General features: G+C 50.5%; 1 protein-coding gene and 1 long non-coding RNA gene across 9 annotated transcripts in view; both read left to right on the top strand.

Annotated features, from left to right (window-relative positions):
- KLHL29 (kelch like family member 29) overlaps nucleotides 1-21,047 on the top strand; it is a 295,708-nt gene that overhangs the window by 198,699 nt on the left and 75,962 nt on the right. The gene's annotated exons all lie outside the window — the stretch shown is intronic.
- On the top strand, nucleotides 60-13,197 carry LOC140685900 (uncharacterized). Its single transcript, XR_012059357.1, has 3 exons — nucleotides 60-97; nucleotides 12,070-12,247; nucleotides 13,058-13,197. It is a non-coding gene; the product is annotated as an uncharacterized lncRNA (long non-coding RNA).

Genomic DNA, 21,047 nt, shown 5'->3' with positions numbered 1-21,047 from the left:
GGACCCCTGATTTCTCAGGAAATGATGTCACAGCTCTTGCCCATCAGCAAATGGAAACATGGGATTCCAGAGCTGAAAGAATTCACTCATTTTACAGGTGGGTTCAGAGGCCTAGGCCTTTTCAAAGGCCCTGGGGTGTTTGGAAGAAGAGTCTCCCCTGGTCGGTTGTCTGAAAGAGGGAGCTGGAGAGGGTGTGGCCAGGGAAGAATGTTTTCTCTGTGGTACTGGAGCCCAGGAAAGCATATGAACCCGTGTGAGTCCACACCCCCCGGCCGTCCCCGGGGCCAGTGCTGGGGAGTGGCTGCCCGACGGCGGAGCCGGGCAGACTCACCATCCAAGGCTCCGATGCTGCAGCTGCACTCAGGTCCAGAGGGAGGAGGAGTCTGTGCTCGGCTCACTGTGGAGCTCAGGGCAGGAAAGGGTTTTGTGGGGCTCCCCGGTCATCCAGCATTGTACCCATGTCCTCCAAGGGGCTCTGCCCAGAGAAGGTGTCTGGACTTGTGGTGAGGCAGCCACAGCTCCGTGAAGTCAATTCTGCGGGCTCAGGTTTGGGTGCCTGGTGGACAGTCCCATGGCAAGACTGTCTTCAGTTCCCAGGGGCCGGAGCAGGCCCAGTGGGGACCCTGTTGCTACCCAGCATGAGGCATCTGGACCCAGGACCGACAGACAGCTGGAAGGGCGCTTCTCCACCCTGTAACTGAGGCAGTTGCTGCTGGTTACAAGGCCTGCTGATAAGTGGTCCCTCTGGGACATGGGTGTCACCTGAGGAAAGAACTGACAATGATGAAGGTGGCAGATTTCCTGGGAGGCAGTGTCGCTTCCAGGCAGCAGCAGAAGCCCTGGAGGTGGACACTGAGAGCTTTTCCCTCTGGTTCTGACATTGGACGTGCCCCGAGGACTCAGGCCACTGGAGCATCGGGTGCTCATCTGCAAAATGGAAAGACCAGGCCACTTTGGGTCATTTGTGTTCGTCAGAGGGAGAGGGAGAGAGAGAGAGAGGAGCAAGATCAGGCATGAGAACAGAAAGGAAGCCTGTAAGATGTGCACGGATCCCACCCACCCCTTGCAGTTAGGCAGGACCCCTCCCTTGAAGCTGCCTCCTTCCACCCATCCCCGACACTCCTCCTCTCTGCTGCTTGGCTGGCTGTAGGCGTGAGGTCCCCTCCTGACTCAGCTCACTGCCCTCACCCAGGGCTGCAGCCAGGGCCCAGAAGCAGTTGTCTTCTTGGCCACTTGCAGAACCCAGGGCCAGGCCCCTTTGATGGTGAAGCAGGAAGGTCCTATGGACAGTCAGCCAAGGGTCTGCCCTGCCTGCTGGAGTCCCGCCTGATCCAGCCTGACCTGACCTCTTTACTCCGTAAGACCCTGGAGTAAGTCCTCAACTGCTTGGGGGACAATATGGCCCTGTTTCTTGTTGGATGACCTCCATGCTGCGCTGTGTCCCTGCTGGAGGCGGTCCGAGGGGGGCAGGCTCCCCAGGGACGGCTGCCTGTGAGGGACACGGAGGAAGCCCTCACCCTGAATCTTCTCTCTGTTTTGTTGTAAATGTTCATTTTTACTGATTAAAGTGTCTGTGCAGATTGACACATATCCTAGCCTCTGGGCCTGAAAGAAGGAGGAATTCTAATAAAAGCAGGAACGTTATCCAGAGCCGCCTCCTTCTCGGGTACTTCAGCACTGTGGAATCCCACCATGTCTTCAGGAACTGGGAGAAGTCCTTGAAGGACAAGTTAGAGTATATGGGGGTGAGGGTCAGGGTCAACCTTTGTGTGTGTGTGTGTGTGTGTGTGTGTGTGTGTGTGTGTGTGTGTGTGTTTGAAAGAGAGGGAGAGATTCAAGAGAGATGTACAGAGCTGATTCCCGAACATTCTTCAGACACTCAGGAAGGTGCTGCAGGCAGAAGCCCTGCTTCAGCGGCAAAACCGGGCCTTGAGCCCAGCGGGTGCTCAGAGAGCCAGGAGGCCTTTCCCCCAGCAGGCTCTGCTGCGAGGTGCGGGGGTCTCTGTGACTTCATTTGTTTAGGACCCCTTTTGGGACTGCCCTTCCCGTGACTTGCTGTCATGAGCTGACTATCTGTTCTGTCTAGCTGCCAGATCTAAGGCACCATGTTGGACATTGTCTGACGGATTCTTAAGGGATCTGCCCAAAATTTCATGTTCAACCTGACCAATTTAACAAGGAAAGTTTCACTTTATGAAATTCTTCTTCTTATAAAACGCAATAAGCTGTTTTAACCTCCTGAGGGAATGAATCATTCATTGCTTGGTGTGAGTAGGTTTTATCAGAGTTTTTATCCCAAAGCTAAATGGAAATCAGAGGGGAGGGGAAGAGGAGAGTCTCACCTGGGGGGTCTGGGCACTCAGGGAGCAGGTGCTTGTGGGCTCATCAGGGAGGGGAGAAGGCAGCTAGAGACCCGCTGAGCCCCCACTGAACAGCAGACGCTATCCTGGTACCTCAGCCACCCAAGGAGTACTCAGGGCGGTGCCATCTGTGTCCTGCAGGCAGGAGATGGTGACTCAGAGGGGCTGGCCAATTGCCCAGAACACACAGGGACTTGAAAGCAGGCCCTCTGACCCCAGAGAAGAATCTCTTTTCCCTGCCCCGTGCTGGTGATGCCAAGAGGGATGAGGTGCAGTGGAAAAATGATTGAGAAACCCCAGGAGGGAACGCAGAAAAGGAGGTGGGAGACTACAGTGATGCACTTGGCTTTTTCAGTCTTGGACTCAATGGGAAAGTTGTTTTTAACTGAGTATCTGAAATTGAATCATATACGATTATACACAGACTTGGTACCTCATTCTTTAAAGGGCCCCGAACTTTGTTTCTTCGGTGAGCAAGGCTCTGTTGTAATATGTGCTGCTATTTCCCAAGTTATCATGGAGTCAATTTAGATTCTCACACACCCCTCTCTTTCTCAGGGCCTTGAAGTGACCCAGGATAGGGAGGGAGGGGCAGTGAGTCTCCAGCTTTGAGGTTACCCATCATTGGCCAAAAAGGTCACCTTTTGGTGTTCATACCAAGATGTCAGTAATATCCACCTCTCTTCCTGGTGTGATGAGAAAAAAAAGCAGTGCCCAGAAATAATCTGGAAGACGTTACTACATACAGAAGGGAGAAAAACTGTGTCGGTAAACATGCAAATGGCAGTATCTCCTTGTCAAGTTTTAGTCTTTTGTTTTGTTTTCTCTTGAACACATCTATAGCTTATTGTCTGTGCCCGGAACTCCCATTCGTACTGTGAGATCTCCCCTCTCTTGCCCCGAACCGCATTGAACGGTTTGGTTTTATGTACATCCTTCTTCCCAGCAAGGCTGCAGTCTCCTTGGAGTTAGAGCCTGCCTTCTTCCTCTTTGTCTTATCTTCAATGCCTGGGATATCATAGGAGCTCAGAAGAATGTTTGTTGTTTTGTGTTTATTCAAAGTTAGAGCTATAATTCACAAAATACACACCTCGCGTGTACTCGGGTAAATTCTTCCTTTAATTGAAATGCATTCATTTGAGAAAGCGTTGCTGATAGGAAGCAGATAACTGGAGAACTGATGGTTTTCTAAGTGCCGTGAGCCCCTCAGGATGTAAATTACAATATGGAGCATTTAGATACCAAACCCGTTGGGGGAGGTACTGAGGATTATCCATTCTCGCACAGCACACTCGATACAAACCCCAACTCATATTAATTAAAAATTCTAAATCACACAATCGTTTTTTCCTGGAAATACTTTTATGCTTCGTTTTATTTATCACCATTAATAATAACAATAATGATAATAATAATAAAACGACTATGTGATTAAGGTGCAGATAAGCAATTAGGAAACAAAATATTTATGGGTTTTTAGAAAGCCTCACACTAGGAACAGGAACAAAGTAACTACAAGAAGGTTTGTATCAGAGCCCGTTTCAGGAGGTTTTTGACTGGGAGTTGAGGTCAGTTACAGGGTTCTACTTTGTGATTCTGTTAACCGGTTCCCCTGATCGTGATCAGTTAGTCACTCATTCATATGACAAACATGTATTAAGTGTGTGCCAGGCCGAGTGCTAGATGCTGGGGGCACAGTGGTAACCAGAATGGTCCCCACTCTCGAGGTCCAGGGTGGCAGCCAACATGCGTGTGTCTATTACACAGTAAAATGTGATCAGCAAAGGTGGTGGTAGGTCCTGTGAGCCTTGGGGGAGCTTTCCCTGTGGGTAATTTGTCCAAGCTGAGACCTGTAGAATGAGTTGGAAACATCCAGGTGAAAGTTGGCTGGTGGGGAAGAGTGAGCTCCCTGGAGAGACCCAGTGACAAAAAGAGAGCTGGGTACTCCGTTGGACTGAAAGTAGTTCAGTTCCTTTACTGACAGGGGTAGCGATCAGACCTGAGTTGGAGAGGTCAGTTTGGACCACATCCTGAGGGTAGTAGGGAGCCACTGAAGGGTTTATCAGAATAGTGATCAGGCCTGCCCTTCAGAATGTTCATTCTGGCTGCATCTCAGGGTAATAACAGGAAGCAGGACCTCCAGGGTAGAGCCAGATGCAGAAATTCATGGTGAGGGTGGCCTGGATATCAGTAGTAACAGTGGGGAAAAGAGAAATGGGAGTGTTCGAGAAATTCGGGACAGGTGATGACAATAACAATGACAGGTGTTCAATAAGCTCCTACTATTCTCCAGACCAAGAAACACGGTCAGTGCTTTCCGTGTTTATCTGATACACTCTTTAAACAAAACATTTTGAGGTAGCGTTTATTATCCCCATTTTATGGGTGAGGATTCTGAGCTACAAAGAAGTTAAATAATTGGCCCAAGACTGTACACACCACTGATCTAAGTGGCAAATGTGAACCAGACTCCTATTTGGATTTGAACCCAAACAGCTGTTTGATTCCAGAGCCCATAGTCCCAACTAATGCCTTCAGTAACGTGGCCATGGGAGGTCTGTCACTCAGCTGGGAAGGATGAGCATTTGAGTATTGGTGTGAAAAATACATCAGACAGTCCCTTGGGGCTCACGTGGTGGCAGAAGCAGTGGAGATCCCACATCCTTTGTACAAGGAGACACAAGAAGACAACATGAGCAAACATCAGTCAAAACAACAAAAATAGAGACTGAGACCCACCGGGGCCCCAGGTACGCTGGAGTTTACAGGCACAGACACAAACTTTAAAACAAAAAAAAACAAACTTTAAAAAAAACAATTATACCTTACCATGGTCAAAGTGTTAGAAGACAAAATCAGAGTTTTCAACAGAGAATGAGAAACGATATATATATATATATATTTTAAAGAACCAAATGTAAATAAACACATAATACCCAAAATTAAGAACTCAATAGTGAGTTTAACATGCAACCAGAGAGAGAAACATGAGTTAAAAGATTGATTAGAAAAGATACCAGCTTTAAGTACAGAGAGAAAAGAGAAAAAATTATCCAAAAGAAGTAATTTAAGGCAAAAGACATTGCTGTTTCAGTGAAAAAGTCTAACATATGTATTATTGGAATTCCAAAGGAAGTTCAGAGAAAATGGGTCAGAAGCAGTAGTTCAAGACATAATGGCTGAGAACATTCCAAAACTTTCAAAAGATATCAAGTCACGGATTTGAGAAGCTCTTCAAACTCCAAGCAGAATAAATAAAAAGAAGACCACACCGAGGCACTCATAGCAATACTGCTGAAAACTGGTAACAAGGAAAAATCAGGGGAAAAAAGGTTACTTTCAAGGTACAGTAATTAAACATGTAATTTTGGAAGACAGAAGACAATGGGCACGTCTTTAAATGCTGAAAAAACTGTCAGCTTCGAATTTTATATCCAGTGACCATACCCTTCAAGAACAAAATGAGATTTTTTTTAATTACAGACAAACAAAAACTGAAATAATTTCTCACCAGAAAACCCATGCTAAAGGAAATACTAAAGTATATTCTTCAAGCAGAAAGAAATTAATTCGGGATGAAAGGTTGCAGTTTCAGGAAGGAATGAAAAACAGCAGAAATGTAGACATGTATGTCTAAATGGATCTTAGCTTATAAAACAATAAAAAATACTCCCGTATGGAGCTTACCACATAGAGAGAAAAAAATAGATGCAAAAACGGCATAGAAAGGGGAGTTAAATTATTGTAAGGCCCTTGAACTGACAAAGAAGAGAGTATAGGTATCAATTAATATATGGCATCAATAAGGCAAGGATACAGGTAGTAAAATTTATGGATATTACAATGAAATAAGACAAAATATTTACTCTGAAGAAAGCAAAGTAAAAGAGAAAGAAAGGTGAATGTGGAACAAGTGAGACCAATAGAAAGCATTTCATAAAATGATAAATTTAAACCTAAAATACATCAGTAAGTTTATCAAATGTATATGTTCCAACTGAAAGACAAACTGATTTTGAAAGTTCTACTATATGCTATTTATTAAAAAAAACACACACACATTCAAGGATAAAATATATAGAACAATTAAAAGTAGAAAGACAGGAAAAGATTCCATGTGAAAAGCAGGTATAACTACATCAATATCAAACTAAATAGACTTGAAGACAAAAAGCAGTACTTTCAGAGATAAAAATAGAGTTAAAGGACATCCCGTATTTTTTTTAAAACTCAGTTCACCAGGAAGGTAACAATAATTGCATGCACATAAGAACACAGCCTCAAAATGTATGAGGCAAAAATTGATGGAACGACAAGGAAAAAAATGGAAAAAAATCCACAAACACAGTGGGAAATTTTTAACACATTCTCTAAACAATGGCTAGAATGAGCAGTTCAAAACAAAAGTGAGGGTACAGAAAATTTGAGAATGCAATTAGTAAACACGTCTCAGTGGACAGGTATAGAATATTGTGCACAAAAGCTAGGGAATGCACATTCCTTAGAATCACAGATAATACTTATAAGCACCAATGGAGAAAAATAAGTTAAGGAATATTGCCTGTGCCGTTTTAAATAAGGGGGTCAAGAAAGATGTCACTGAAGAGGCGTTTGAACAGAGACCTGAAGGACATCAGGGTGTAAGTGACTCAGATGCCCGGTCAGGAAACAGCCGGGGCTGGCAGGGCGGACAGAGGCAGCAGGGGAGCGGGTCCCCACGAGTGAGTGGTGCCGGGACCCTGGACGCTGCTGACAGTAAGCAGGGCCTGCTGCCCCTTACAGAGCCAGGCCAGCTCTGCCTCCATCAACACAGCTTTCCTCCAAAGTTCTATTCTAGATGTCCAGTTACTTCTTCCTCTCCGTGTCTTCTGAGCCCTCCAGCCTCTCATCATCTCTTGATCTCAACCCCCTTTCACTGCTCAGCCCATCCTCCATGTCTCACCCAGCCTTCCTTTCAGGGAAGACCCTAAACCCGGGCTTTATGGAACTCGCACTGAAAATACGCAATGCGCTGGGCCCTCTCAGATACTTGATCTCATCCTCGCAAGCCCGGGCAGGGGGGTGGGAGGCGGGTAGGTGTTATTATCCCATTTGACAGATGGGAAAACTCTTTCTGGGATTTTGCTCTTTTTGTAAAGCCAGCCTCCTCACAGATGCTCACTTGCCCCTCCATTTGAACTGGAATCAGTTTCTGCCAGTGGCCCAGCTTCCAGGGCAGCCAGTTCCAGGGGTCAGTGCTCTTCTTCCCACCCTGTCTGCATCTCTGGGCCCCGAAGACAAGACAGGACCCCCAGAACTTCCTTCAGACACTTCCCGTTGCCTCTGGTGGCACCTCTGTAGCCTTTCCCAGGGCAGACTCAGGAACCCCACCCCATCCTGCTCTCCAAGTCTTGCTATCATTCTGGTCGCACCAAGGGGACAAATGTCCAGCCCCAGCCTCCAGTCCAGAGAAGGCAGAGGAGAAGCTCCCTCTTCTTTCCCCATCCAGCCTTCCATCCAGTTCAGATTCCCCCTCCCCACTGGGCCACCTTTGCCGGCTCCAGCCCTCAGGGACATGTGGCCCACCCTGTCTCCTGCTGGCCTCTGCTCTTGCTGCATGTGTGTCTTGTCTTTCTAACCCGACTGAGGCTCTCTGGTGGCCTCTGTTCCCATCTCCCAAGGCAAAGAGGAAGAGAAGAGGAAGAGAAGAGTTCAGTTCAGGAGTCTGGGGTTGGCTGAGGTTCTAGCCCCACCGTGGAACTGTACACTCCTCTATCCATGCGTCACAAGAACCCTCCGTCCCTGATGCTCAAGCCAGAAGCTGTAGAGTCACGGTTGGGTCCCACATCCCACGATATCTGATCGGTTCCATGTTCAGTAGAGATGCCAGATCCAACTACTTCCCACCTCCTGCCCTGCGCCATCTCGTCCAGGCCACCTTCTCTCTCGTTGGGCTGTTGGTATTGCCTCCTGACTGGTCTTCCTGATTCCACTCTTCCCACCCACAGTCAGTTCTCCACGCGGCAGCCTGGGAGATTCTTTTAAAACATAAATATGATCATGTCCTTATCCTGCTCAAAAGCTTCCAGTGGTTCGCTATGTCACTTGGGAAAAAAATCCAGACTCCTTCCCTCAGCGACAAGGTTTGACCCCTGGCTGCTCCTTCGTTCTCATCTCCCACCCCTCAGTCCTGCTCATTGTGCCCCAGCCTCCCCGCGTTCTCTGCTGACCTTCTCGCATGTCGTGGGGGCCCCGACTCGAACACTGTCCTGGGTCCAGCTGTCTGCACGGGAGGGTCCAGTGCTCAGCCCAAATGGCATTTCATCAGGAAGGCCTCCCCTGACCAAGCTCTCTGAAGTCATACCTGTCCTGGCAGGGTCTGGGCAAGAGACAGATGGCACACTCGAAGGGGGCAACTGGATGGAGACTGCTTAATGAAGGGTCTACTTACTGAAGTATGCTTCAGGTTAGGAATGTTTAGGAACGAAGCACCCCAGGGTGAGCACAGCAGGAAGCAGGTGCCATCTTTAGGCCTGAGGAGGGCAGGAAGGAGAATGTGGTTATCAGGGGGAAAGCTCAGCTGTAGGAGGGGCCGTGCCCGCGAGCTGTGGCCGTCAGCACAGGAACGCAGCTGCCCTCAACCTCAGCCCACAGGAGCAGCCAGAGCAGACAGCCCCACCTCTCCCTGGCCTCCCATCTCCTGTGGCCAAACCCACCCAGGAGCCAACAGACAAGGGAGCCCAGGATGCGCTCCCCAGAGGTCACCCTCCCCAACAGAGCAGGGTGGACAGAGAAGGGAGGAGTGGACCTGGACGAGGTAAAACTGAGCATACCCAGCACTGCCCCCGTTACTCTGAAGCCCTACCCTGCTTCATTTTTTTAAGAACACTCATTACTACCAATCATCACTATCATTAACACTGAAAAGTATTATATATTTAATCACCTTGCTTTATTTTTGTCTCCAGACTCCACTAGACCCGTGAAGGTGGGGATGGGGTCCCTGGCAGGTTTTGTTTGTTTTCCAGTTCTGTCTCCCAGGTGCCTAGAGAAATGCTGTCCTGTGGCAGGAGCTTAGCAAGTATTTCGTGAATGAATGATTGAATGAGGCTGGTATTATTGTCCCATTTTATAGCTGGAAAGGCCAAGACTCAGAAACATAATCCATCGGGGTCCCTGGGGGGAGCTGCAGGAGCCACGCCCAGGTCCTCTGACCCCCAGGACATGGTCCCTTCACCACACCCCAGAGCAGAGTTACAGTTGCCAAGAGGGTTCTCTAGTACTTTGGAAACCACTGTGGCTACAAGTGGCCCCCAGAGTGTCAGTCCTGGCTCCTCTGCATCCATGGACTTTGCACAACATCTCTGACCCCGTGTGGGTTTATTCAGAGTCTAGCATGGCTTGAGATCCTGTTAGGCCTTGATACAACTAGCAGAAAAGTCCAGGTATTTTTCTTGATCCTTTGTCCTTGCAGCTGGCATGTTTTCAGCCTCCTGATGGTCCGTGCTTGGGGAAGATACCTACCCCTTCTCCCACTCCTGCCGTTGATTTCAGAGCCATTGGGAGCTTGCAGAGAAGGTCGTGCTCTTGGCCCACATGCCCAGAGGCCTCTCTCAAGTGCATTCTGCTCTGAGAGAAGCCAGGCTGCATCTAACGGCAGGTGGGTGTGTGCCGAGCACCCAGGCAGCCGCGGAGCATCTGCGCAAGATCCCCAGGCGTGGTGGGAAGGAACGTCACTGATGCTGCAACTTGCGTGGTCCTCCCACCCAGCCTCGCGTCTCCTCCTTGGAGAAAACCCCTTATTCCAGTCTAGGTGGCTTCATATGCACAGGCATTGGCGCATTTGCAGCAAGTGCTTATGTGCTGTTGGGGTCACTACGTGGATGCAGCTGGCACTGAGGGTTTTGGGTTTAAATGCAGTGGCCAAGTCAGTCTGGCTCAGCTGCACTGGCCTTTAGCAGAGCAATGTCACCATCCCCTCCTTCAGCTGCTGCTACTCATTTTTGTCCCCTGGCAGCAAACGTTCCACCCTGGCTCTGGCTCCAGGGCCCCCAGGACCCGCCTCTGCTTTTCTTTTGGGAACTGGGCTCACTGTGGACTCTGGTCTTCCAGCCCAGTGGCCTCGATTCTTCCTCATGAGGGATCCCAGGGACAGTCCCCTCGGAGCTCATGAGAAAGACCTCGCTGGGCCTGTGGGTCACTGGGGGACCTCTGTGCTCCTGTCCACTGCCTCCTCCCGCCAGGCCTACTCCCGCCCTGCCTCCACACGCAACACATCTGCAGGGTTAGGCTGCCCCCCTGCAGTCCCACCAGGCTGCCCCACTGAGCCTCTGCCCCCGGCAGCTCCTCGGAGCCTTTCTTTAGTGACTCAGCTTCCCTTCTTCTATTGAGTTCTACACAAAGTTCACACCCAGCCTGGCTACATCATATTCTTTAACTCTGTGACAGGAGGGCTCCGGAGGTTGGTGGGGACAGAGGGAAAAAAATGAAAGGAGAGAAAACAAAACATGGCAACAAACATTAGAGTGAGAGATTGGCCAAGTATCTGAATATCGTCCTCGCCACACTCCATTCCACCAAATAAAGAAAATAGAGGTGCCTTCAGGCTTTTTTTAAATCAAGATTTTATTAAAAAGAAACATTGTTTCAATCACCAAGCAAACAATTCACAAAGACATTTTCTGGAATAATGAGAATAATAAAAGCTATCATTTTGGAGGGGCTAAATCCATGCCAGGCCCTGAGCTGTGGGTTTGGCCATCCATCCTTCTTGCCCACCCCATGAACCGTAAGATTGACACCATCCCCTTTCTACAGATCAGGAAACAGGTTTGGAGAAGTCTGGCGACCCGTCCAGGACACAGAGCATGGGAAAGGTGGTTCTGTGGCTCGTATCAAGTCTGGGTGGCTCTGGTACTGTCCTCAGTGTCATTCAGTACGGAGCACCACCCAGACCAAGGCAGGTGGCCAGAGGCCACGCCAGAGCTTCCTTGGGCCCCAGCCCCAGCCAGAAGCTGTTCTGACTTCCAAAGCTAAGGAGCATCCCAGGGGGACCCCTACGTTTGGTTTCTGTTTCCCATTTCAGAGCTTTGTCTCTGGGTTAGAGCTGTGACCACATCACAGTATGTTTGCCCAGCCCAGCTGGAATCGTAAGCTGGTGAAATAGAAATATCCTTGTGAAAATAGGAACACACTTTTATTTACCAAAGGTACACGAAACCTTTCACTGGTCTGAAGGGTTTCCATTTTTCTGCCTTTCGTCTCCTCCTCTCAGCTCACTTTGATTGCCCATAACATTAACCTTCAGAAAGAAACGAAAGTAAACCACCTGGCAAATCCAAGTATCTGATTTCTGCATCCCCTTCAGGCAAGGCAGCGGCACCTGCCACAGACCCTCTCGGGACCTACCAGGGAGGCCTCCGTGAGCGTCCCACCCACCCCACACCTGCCCCTCGTCCTCTTGGGGGAAGGGAGTTCCTTGCTGGCTTTTGGTCATTGTGAAGCTCTCATACATAACAATTCACTTAGCTTTCCCTCTGTCCAGCTGGCCTTGGCAAGGCTCAGCCGCAGCTCCGTGCTCTTGGCTCTGTAATGGGAAAAAAAGGAAGGAGAATGCATTCCATGCAGGACTTGTTTTTTGCGGTCAGTATTATTTTCAGGGCTGTTGTGTTAATAAGGAAAGGCTGTTTCTTGGAAAATATCACCTTCAAGTACTGTTACTCTTTTTCAGGTTATATAAAAGGGCATTAGGCAAACACTTGGAAATTCAGCAGCTTCCTTTCTTGGGAGCGCACACGCTGGGTGGACAGGCTACAATGCGCCTTTGGCAGCAGCCATGCCGAATAGGAATAGGCAGCAGTTACCTTCCTGATCAGCCTTCAGCCTGGATGCTATCAGCAATACTAAAGGTTACAGCTTTTTCTGTGATACATTGCTTCTTTGCAGAGTGTTAAAGATGTTTTGAATCTATTTTTTAGGAATCTTGAAACCACCAGTGGAACATTTTTGATGTTGTAGGTAATGTGTAAAGCAGCAGCTTGGGAAGGCTGGGCGGGGAGAGGTACCCGAGGGTGTTGGAAGCACAAAAAACACTGCCTGTTATAGTTTGAATGGTTAGGAAGCAAGCAAGGTGGGGCATATGCTGAGATGTGGGAGCACAGGTGGCTGGGAAGTGGCATTATTTCTTTTATCTGGGATGGAGAAGAGGCAGACAGACCCCGCCTCTCCTGGGAATGGACAGTATTTATCAGAAAGGAAGAGCTGGAGGAAAAGTCCTGTAATCACAGAAGGAATTTTCAAGCCCTGCTTAGCATTCTTATTGTTTTGGCTTTTTTGCTGCCTGGACTCTCCCTCCCCAGAGGACAGATTCATATGAAAATTGCAACAAGAAGTGATATCATTGTGGAAGTTGTAGTAGATGGTAAATTTTATGTGTCAACTTGACTTGACCAAGCTGAGGGCCAAGATATTTGGTCAAATGTAATTCTGGGTGTGTCTGTGAGGCTCTTTCTGGGTGAGATCAACATTTGAATCAGTGGAGCCAGTAAAGCAGATCCCTAATGTGGTGGGCCTCGTCTAATCAGTTGAATGTCTGAATGGAACAGAAAGGCTGACCCTTCTATGAATAAAAGGGAACTCTTCATGCGTGACTGTTTGAGCTGGGACATTGGGGTTTTTCCCTGCTTTCAGAGTCAAACTGAAACATCGGCTCTTCTTAGGCCTCGAGCCTGCCAGCTTTTGGACGAGAACACACACCATTGGTTCTCCTGGGTGTCCAGCCTACCAGCTGCAGATTTTGGGACTTCTCAAACTCCATCATCACTTGAGCCAATTCCTTATAAATAAACCTTATAACGTATATCTCCTGTTCGTTCTATTTCTCTGGAGAACCTTGAGTGACTAATACAGATGGCATTAGTAAAGTAGGGACTGAAACATTACAATCGTTCCTGAATCTATAACCTGACCAGATCAGCTGTGTCCTCTATAAGAGACAAAGGTCACTGAATCCCCAAAGTGCGCAGAATGTGGCCAGTGGCTCCAGAAAGCTCTCTGGCCACACCTCTCTGCTGAGAAAATCAGAAGCCATGAATTAGGAAATAGGAGAAGGTGATGTGAGGGAGAGGGAAATGGGCACAGCCCTGGGCTCACCTGCCTCGCTCACCTGGCGCCTTCTGGCTCCTCCCACCCAGAATGCCCCTTAGAAGAGTAGAGGACTCAAGCAGAGTGGGCCTGATACCCAGCTCCTCGTCCCCCGCTCCCAGCCTGCCTGAGCCTCCTGATGGCAGGTTTAGCGCATGGATCTGCTGAGCTCCGGGAAGTAAAAGCTAACATTATCCCAGTGCTGCAGACGCCCTTTGACTGTGACTGAGACCCAGGTCCGTGCAAGAGTCCCTCTCACCCCTCAGAACTGCTTTGGTGGAAAAACAGAAAACCCTCTGGCAACCTCAGCAGCTGCCCTCTCACCCACTGCATCTCCCCAGGCGGCCATTGGCCACAGAGAGGTCCTGATTCCCTTCTACCTGCACAGCCTCTGTTTTTGCCCAGTCGTCAGGGCCCTGGGGCTGCTGGGAGGGGCAGGAAGGGGCTGCAGGGCACAGCCCTGGACTGGAAACTGAGAGGAGCTGAGAGTCCTACCCAAGAGACTGGCTATCACCTGGCGTCCACACCTAATGGTCAGCTATGGTCTGGGGCGTTCATTTATGGGGTCCATATGGGATGCGGGCTCCAGCTGGTACAGAGACTATCACCCACCCAGGCACTATTACCAAGAATGACAATAATGCCAAGCTTTATAGCTCAGCAGTAAAGCAGACAGGTGTTCTAACCAGACCCAGCTTCACACCTCAACTCCTCTTTGTTAGCTATGTAACTCTGAGCCCTCTGAGGCTCACCTGCGAACCTAGTTATGAGGCATAGATAAGATTATGTAGTAAAGTGTTTAGTTCTGTGCTTAGTAAAGTTGGTGCCCAATAAAATATTGTTATCATTTTCCTATTAAATCATCAGCACTTTTTACCAGGTATATTAATACCCACAAGATGACATGTGATTTTAGAGTGTTGGCAAATAACATCATCCCATGAAAATGATCAAAATGAGTCTCAGTGACCCAATGGAGTGTTTTAACTGGGGGAAACCCAAGAGAAGCTATATGAAGTTACTATTTCATTTATACTCTCATTCATTCATTCAACAAAAGTTTACTGTGCCAACCATGTCCAAGTCCAGGCCCTCAAGGAGCTCACAGCCTGGTAGAGGAAGCAGATGATACTCTGTGAGGAATCCCAAGATCAACATCCCTGAGCCCCATTACAGCTCAGAGGAGGAAGAGACACCCCAGACTTGGGCACAGGGAGTGGTCAGGGAAGGCTTCCTGGAAGAGATAATGCCGGTGCTGAAGTTTAAGTTCCAGTTAGGCAAGCAAAGAGGTGGTGGCAGAGCTGGACTATAAGTGCAAAGCCAGAGAGACAAGAAGGAGAAGGGGTAAGACTGAGAGGGAGGATGTAAGAGTATGTGAGGAGCGTGGTAAAGCATGAGGCTGGAGACCAGAGAGGGGTCTGGTCCTGGAGGGACTCATCGGCTACATGGCTGGGCTTGAGCTTTGACCTGAAGACAGCGGAAGTCCCCTGGGGATTTTGAAGCAGGAGTGGCATGGCCAGGTTTGCATTTTCTGAAAGCATAGGAGGGGCCTGCTAGGTAGCCCACCTTGGAAAGTTACAGCCTAGAATGTAGCAGTGATGCTTCCTTGTAAGAACATCACAGGGACCCCCTCCCACTAGGAGAACCCTTCAGGCCAGGATGTAGCCAGGCCTTCACTGGAGATGCAGCACACACCCTGCACAAGTGGCAGATCCCCTCTCACAATGCCCACTAGTCCTTGTGGGGCTTTTATGCAATTTCAGTAAGGTGATTTACTAGTCAGAGTTCTCTGAATAAACCAACAGAATGTGTACATGTAGTGAATATTTATTTTAAGGAACTGGCTTGTGTAATTATGGGAGCTAAGTCCAAAATCTGCAGGAGGGCCATCAGGCTGGAGACCCAGGGAAGAGTCGACGTTCACATCCAAAGGCGGTCTGCTGGCAGAATTCCCTCTTGTTCGGGGAGGTCAGTCTTTTGTTCCTTCAGTGGATTGGATGAGGCCCACCTACATTAGAGAGGGCTATCTGAACACTCAAAATCCACTGATTTAAATGTTAATCTCATCTAAAAACACCCTCACAGAAACATCCAGAATAACGTATGACCAAACTTCTGGGCACTGTGGCCCAGCCAAATTGACACACAACATTAACCATCCCAGGCGCACCCCACCGCCAACGTGGACACATGGCTTAGCAAGGAGAGAAGGGCGCTGCACAACCACATACATGCCACAGCTCAGCCACACCAGATGTGCTCTCAGGTCCCTGCTCTCCGACAAACTACCTGCTACCCAGCTGTCCCTGGACAAAACCTGTGGCTTCCGGGAGCAGCCAAACATATGTGCAGCAGGGAAGAGGGGCCTCTCTTTTGCAGGTGGCAGATTCCAGCCAGAGCCCCTGTTCCTCGGTCCCTAGACTTGGTGACTGCCCCTCTGCTCACGCCCTGCTAAAAGGGAGAAGAGAATGTGAATGACATGCTTTAAAATAATGGGTCTGTGATTGTCCCCACTGCAGGTGAGGCTCTGAGCCTATTATGTCCCACTCGGGGCATCTCCAGGGCTGCACTGAGAGCTAGGGCTCACTTCTCCTGAAATGTAAGTGCCTGGTCCCAGCCTGGGCCAGTAGGCTATTTTGAGGGTGATGGGTACTCTAAGAGGGGTCTAGGGCCTCAGCATGACTGGGGCATAGAGAGAAATGGATCTGGGAAATGGGTCCACTCAATGGAAAAGCCTTGGCTGTGGCTCCTCTTGAAATCCAAGCATCCCAAGTGACAGGAGTCCTGACACTGATTTTAGAAAACCAGGTCCCAGGGACCTGGAAGCGGACCATAGTCTGTGATGACAGAAGAGATTATGGTCTAAAATTATGAACTGATCGCCGAGTCGCAGAACGCAGAGGGGAAGCCTCCTCCCCTCTGGCAAAAAATCAATGCCTAGTGTCAGGACTCTCTATTGACAGCTTGATTAGAAAGAACTCAAAACTCACTTCGCCCTGGAATCATACCAGGAAGAGAGAGATGGAGGCATTTCTGGGGCCTTGAAGCCAGCAACTGCACTAAACGCAGACCACCTCGCCCCACCTTCTCAGAGCATCCTGGTGAAGCATGCGGTAGCTCGGCCACACCCAATGTGCTCACAGATCCCTATTAAGACTTCATTCACCCCTCAAATCGTTACTGAGCACCTACTATGTGCCGGACCCTATCCTGGCAATAAGACACAGTCTCAACGTCCAAGAATTCATGATCTGTTGGGAAACAGATGAGCAAATAGGAATTATAATCCAGGAGCACACGGGGGCTCCATCCCCAGAGGTGATGCGTGTGGCCCGGCTGGGGAAGAGGGCTGTTCAGGGAAGGCTTCTCTGAGGAGGTGATGCCCAAGCTGAGTCTTCAAGGGTAGGATGGAGTGAGCCCTGGTGAAGGGGAGCCCAGTGGACACACGGAGGGGAAGGTTTGGGCCATGGCATGGAGAGAAGAAGCAGCAGACTTCCAGGGAGTGCTGGTGAGAATGAAGTGCCAGGGCAGGAGGGGCAAGAGATGGGGCCAGTGATACCAGGGGGCTTTGAGGACTACATCAGGGAGTTTGGACTTGACCCCTTAGACTACGGACTGCAGGGTTTTAGAGGGGAGAGTGATGTGATCATATTTACATTATAGAAAACTATCTGGCTGCAACAGAGGATCAGAGTAGGGCAGACCCCACAGTGACAGGACGGCCAGGTGGAAGGCAGGAGTGGGAGGCAGGGAGACAGGGCTGCTGGGGAAATACTGAGACGAGCATCAGCAAGGCTGCTGGTGGGTGGAGAGTGTGGTGGCAGGGAGCTGGGCTGTGAAAGCTGAGGCCCTGTTCTCACCTTGGTGACAGGGTGTAGGGGAACCAGCTCAGGGACTGAGCACACAACCATGAGAGCAGATCCGGGCTGGGGAGGAAGACATTGGGAATCCAGTGAGGACACACTGAGTGTGAGGTGCAGGTAGCACATCCAGGCGGAGATGTGCAGGAGGCATCTGAATATGTGGGGTCTGGAATTCAAAGTGGCAAAGATGTGGCAGTCAGGCGATCATGAGAAGAACATTACAGAACCCTGAGAAACACCAGCAGTTAAAGAGAGGAGGCCAAGCCCACAGAGATGGACGTCAAGGCCAGCGTGCCATGCATGATGAGAACTACCACGTGGGCAAGGCTGCGTGGTCCTGATCATGGGACCAGCGGGCAGGGAGCTACTGGGATGCTGTTTTAATGGTGTTCAGCCCGGTAGCCAGAGGCACAAGCCTCACTGCAGGGACAGCCTTGGAGGAAGGACCAGGGTGCTCCAAGCCCCAGTCCCCTAGTGGGGAAGAACCAGCATTTGCCTGTGCAGGAGGCTGGTCCTGCAGAGCAGCTGATGCAGGGCTCTCCAACCTCTCCCAGCAGCAGCAGCAGCTGAGGCACGGGATCTGCAGCCCGGAGCCCCAGGCCCTGCCTCAGCACGCCTGAGTGAGACTGCTCAGGGCAGAGAATGGGAAAGGCCCCCAGGCTAAAACATGCTGCTGTTTCCCAACTGCCCAGTTTTTAAATGTGGCCCGGAGCAGGGAAGGGTCTTGTCCGCGTGGCCCAGAGCCCAGGCCTCCCGACTCCCAGGCCACTGCCCTCCTGCAGAAGCTTGGGAAAGGTCGTGTCTAGAGCATCTGGGGGAAGAGGAGTGTGCGTGGCCCTGGTGCTGACGGGAAGGACTCCTCCAGGCCAGCAAATGGGCAACCCAGAAAGATGTGAAAATGCTGAGCGCCCCAGGAGAACAAGGGGAGCACTCATATGTTTTAAAATAGAAGCCGCCAAAAAATGTGCAACAGAAGGTCACCCCCTGCCTTTGGGGAGGGCTCACCAGACAAGCTGCCTGATGCACATTTGTAACAGGCCCTGGGCGGGGTGTGAGAGGCGGATGGGGGTGAGGAGGGGGTAAATTATACCCTCCTCCCCTTCATCCTGAAATTTCGGCAGCCTCCTTCTGCCTGACGCTCAAAGTGAGCCCAGAATGACGTCGCTCTGAGATGGTTAAATGCAGCTCTGGGGATCCAGGGCCCCAGCATGAGGGGGGCCACCGCACTTCCCCCGAGGCTTGAGGCTCAGCAGAGTCGGGTTGACTGGGGGAGGTGGGAGCACATGTCAGAGCAAAGGGGGAGATGGCGTTGGTGCCTGCCAACTGCTGCTCTTTGTACCCTGGCATGTGAACACGTGGGAGGTGCATGTGTATCTTAGCTCAGGCAGCCGTAACGAAATCTAACCTGGGTGGCTTGTGAACAGCAGGCATTGATTTCTTGCGGTTCTGGAGGCTGGAAGTCCGAGATCAGGGTGCCAGCACGATCAGGTGCTGGTAGGACCCTCTTGCAATATGCCGACTTTTCCATGCGCACCCCCCCCCACAGGGAGAGCAGAGAGGAAGGAGGCAAGTGCTCTTGTCTTCTTCTAAGGGCACTGGTCCCTTTCATAAGGGCCCCACCCTCACGACCTCCCAAAGGCCCACCTCCTAGTACCATCACGCAAGGGTTAGGATCTCAGCATATGAACTCTGGAGGGATACACACTCAGTCACAGTGTTTGAGGACACTTGCGACTACTGCTGCAATAGGAAATGCTTATTATGCACAAGCACTTGTGTGTGTAAATGAGGCCAAAACAGCAGCCCCTTCCGTGAGCACCTTGTGCGAGGAGTCAACCAGGCACTTCCCATGCACGTCCTGACTTGGACCCCTCCTCAGACCTGGGAAGAACAGGGTGTCTCCTTGTACAGGTAGAGAAACTGAGGCTTAGGACATTCAGTCCTTACCAGGGGGACTTGGGTAATGAAGGAACAGGGACCCTAAACCCCTCACTCTGGATGCCCTGATGTTCTGACCCCAAAGGCATCATGCTACCTGTGCCCAGAAGGGCACATCGTCCCCTGCTCTCATCCCCACCACGCCCCTCCTCCTGTCGCTCAGGACTCAGCCTCTTCCTCCAGGCAGCTTTCCTGGACCCACATGGCTAGGTAGGTGCCCCGCTCTGTCACAGCATTTGATCTCTCCAGGTTGCACCTGTTTCCTTGCCTGTCTCTCTGACCATCTGATCTGCTGGAGGGCAGAATCCTTATCCTACTCAAACCACAAAGGATGAACAAATGGTGGTCCCAGGAGATGGAGGACGGTAAACTCCAGCTCAGGCCCCTGGACCTGGCCATCTGCTTCCAGACCCTCGGGCACCACGCTCCAGCATGGGCTTACCCTCTCAGCCCTAACTTCAGTGTGTGGCTTCCTCAAACTGGAGCACCTCCCGCTTTCAGGGCCCAGCTTCAGGCCTCATCCTTCTACTGGGCAGGCCTTCCCAATGCTACGTGAGTGCCGGACAAGAAGCCAGCCTTCCGCATGGGCGATAGCAAGACAGCATCTACACACAGCACCCTTGTGTGCTTGGCTCGGATCTAAGTCCTTTGCACTTATTAATTTGTAATCCTATAGTGAAGGTCTGGACTTTTCTCTATTTTAGGGGTGAGGAAAGGAGGGTACGGGGAGGTCCACCAGCTTGCCCAGCTCACCCCACTTGTTAAGTAGCAGGACTTGCATGTGAACCAGGCCGCCCAGCTCTAACCACCACATACAGTGAGAAACTCCCTCCTGCCCTGAGGAGTTCAGCGTCTGCTAGAGGAGACAGGCTTCTGCTGTCACAGTAGGCCCCGGTGCAGAGGAGGAAGCCATCCCACACAGATCTCAGGCCTCAGACAGAGCATCAGAGGTAATGGGGTAGCCTGGAATGTGCTAGAACATCCATCCCTCCCTCCCTGGAGAACTGGCAGTTGCCAGGTTCCAAGGGGCCTGCCCAGTGGGACTTGGAGGCCTTCGTGGCCCCTCGGTGGTAGCCTGTGCCCTGCGGGAGGGACGGGCCCTGGCAGCCCTGCGCCCAGGTTTACACCGCAGTGGCCGGAGGACGATGCACTGTCTGGGGCCAGTCTGTTTGCCTGCCCCTCGTAGAGGGAATGGGCTGTTTTCTCCCTCCTGTAATTGTTACCATCTGTCTCCCTTCATCGTGTTTATTGATGTTTTCTTGTTTTAAAGCTGAAATGAGTCAGATTGGAAGCTGATTTAGGAAAAAGTGTCTGAGAGGGAAGCTCAAAGTGGCCATGGGGGACTCTGTGCTTCAGGGCCACTGGAGGGAAAAAAGAGTCCATGGGGCAAACAGGGGGTGTCTGCCAGCGTCACCTGCCCTGTGGGGGCTGGAGCCCCGCTGCAGCCCGAGCAGGCTGGGGCTGTGTGGGTCTGTGCTGGAGTGTGGAAGCCATGTGTGGGGGCTTGGTGTGTGAGCAGGCAAGTGTGTGTGCATGCACACTTGTGCACCCACGTGAACATTCAGCGGCCATTCTATCAGGGATTTTAAGTCAGTACCTTGTGCGTCCCCCTTCCTATCCCCATTCACTAGACTCTTGATTCCTTTTCTTTTTTCTTTTTTTGGGAGTGGGGCGGGATTAGGTTGTTTTTTTTTTAATGGAGGTACTGGGGATTGAATCTAGGACCCCGAGCATGCTAAGCATGGCACTCAATCACTGTGTACCC

Source organism: Vicugna pacos, chromosome 15 (genome assembly GCF_048564905.1).
Source record: "Vicugna pacos chromosome 15, VicPac4, whole genome shotgun sequence".
Taxonomy (NCBI): domain Eukaryota; kingdom Metazoa; phylum Chordata; class Mammalia; order Artiodactyla; family Camelidae; genus Vicugna; species Vicugna pacos.
Note: the sequence above shows the minus strand (reverse complement) of the source record. Positions and strands in the feature narration are given on the sequence as shown.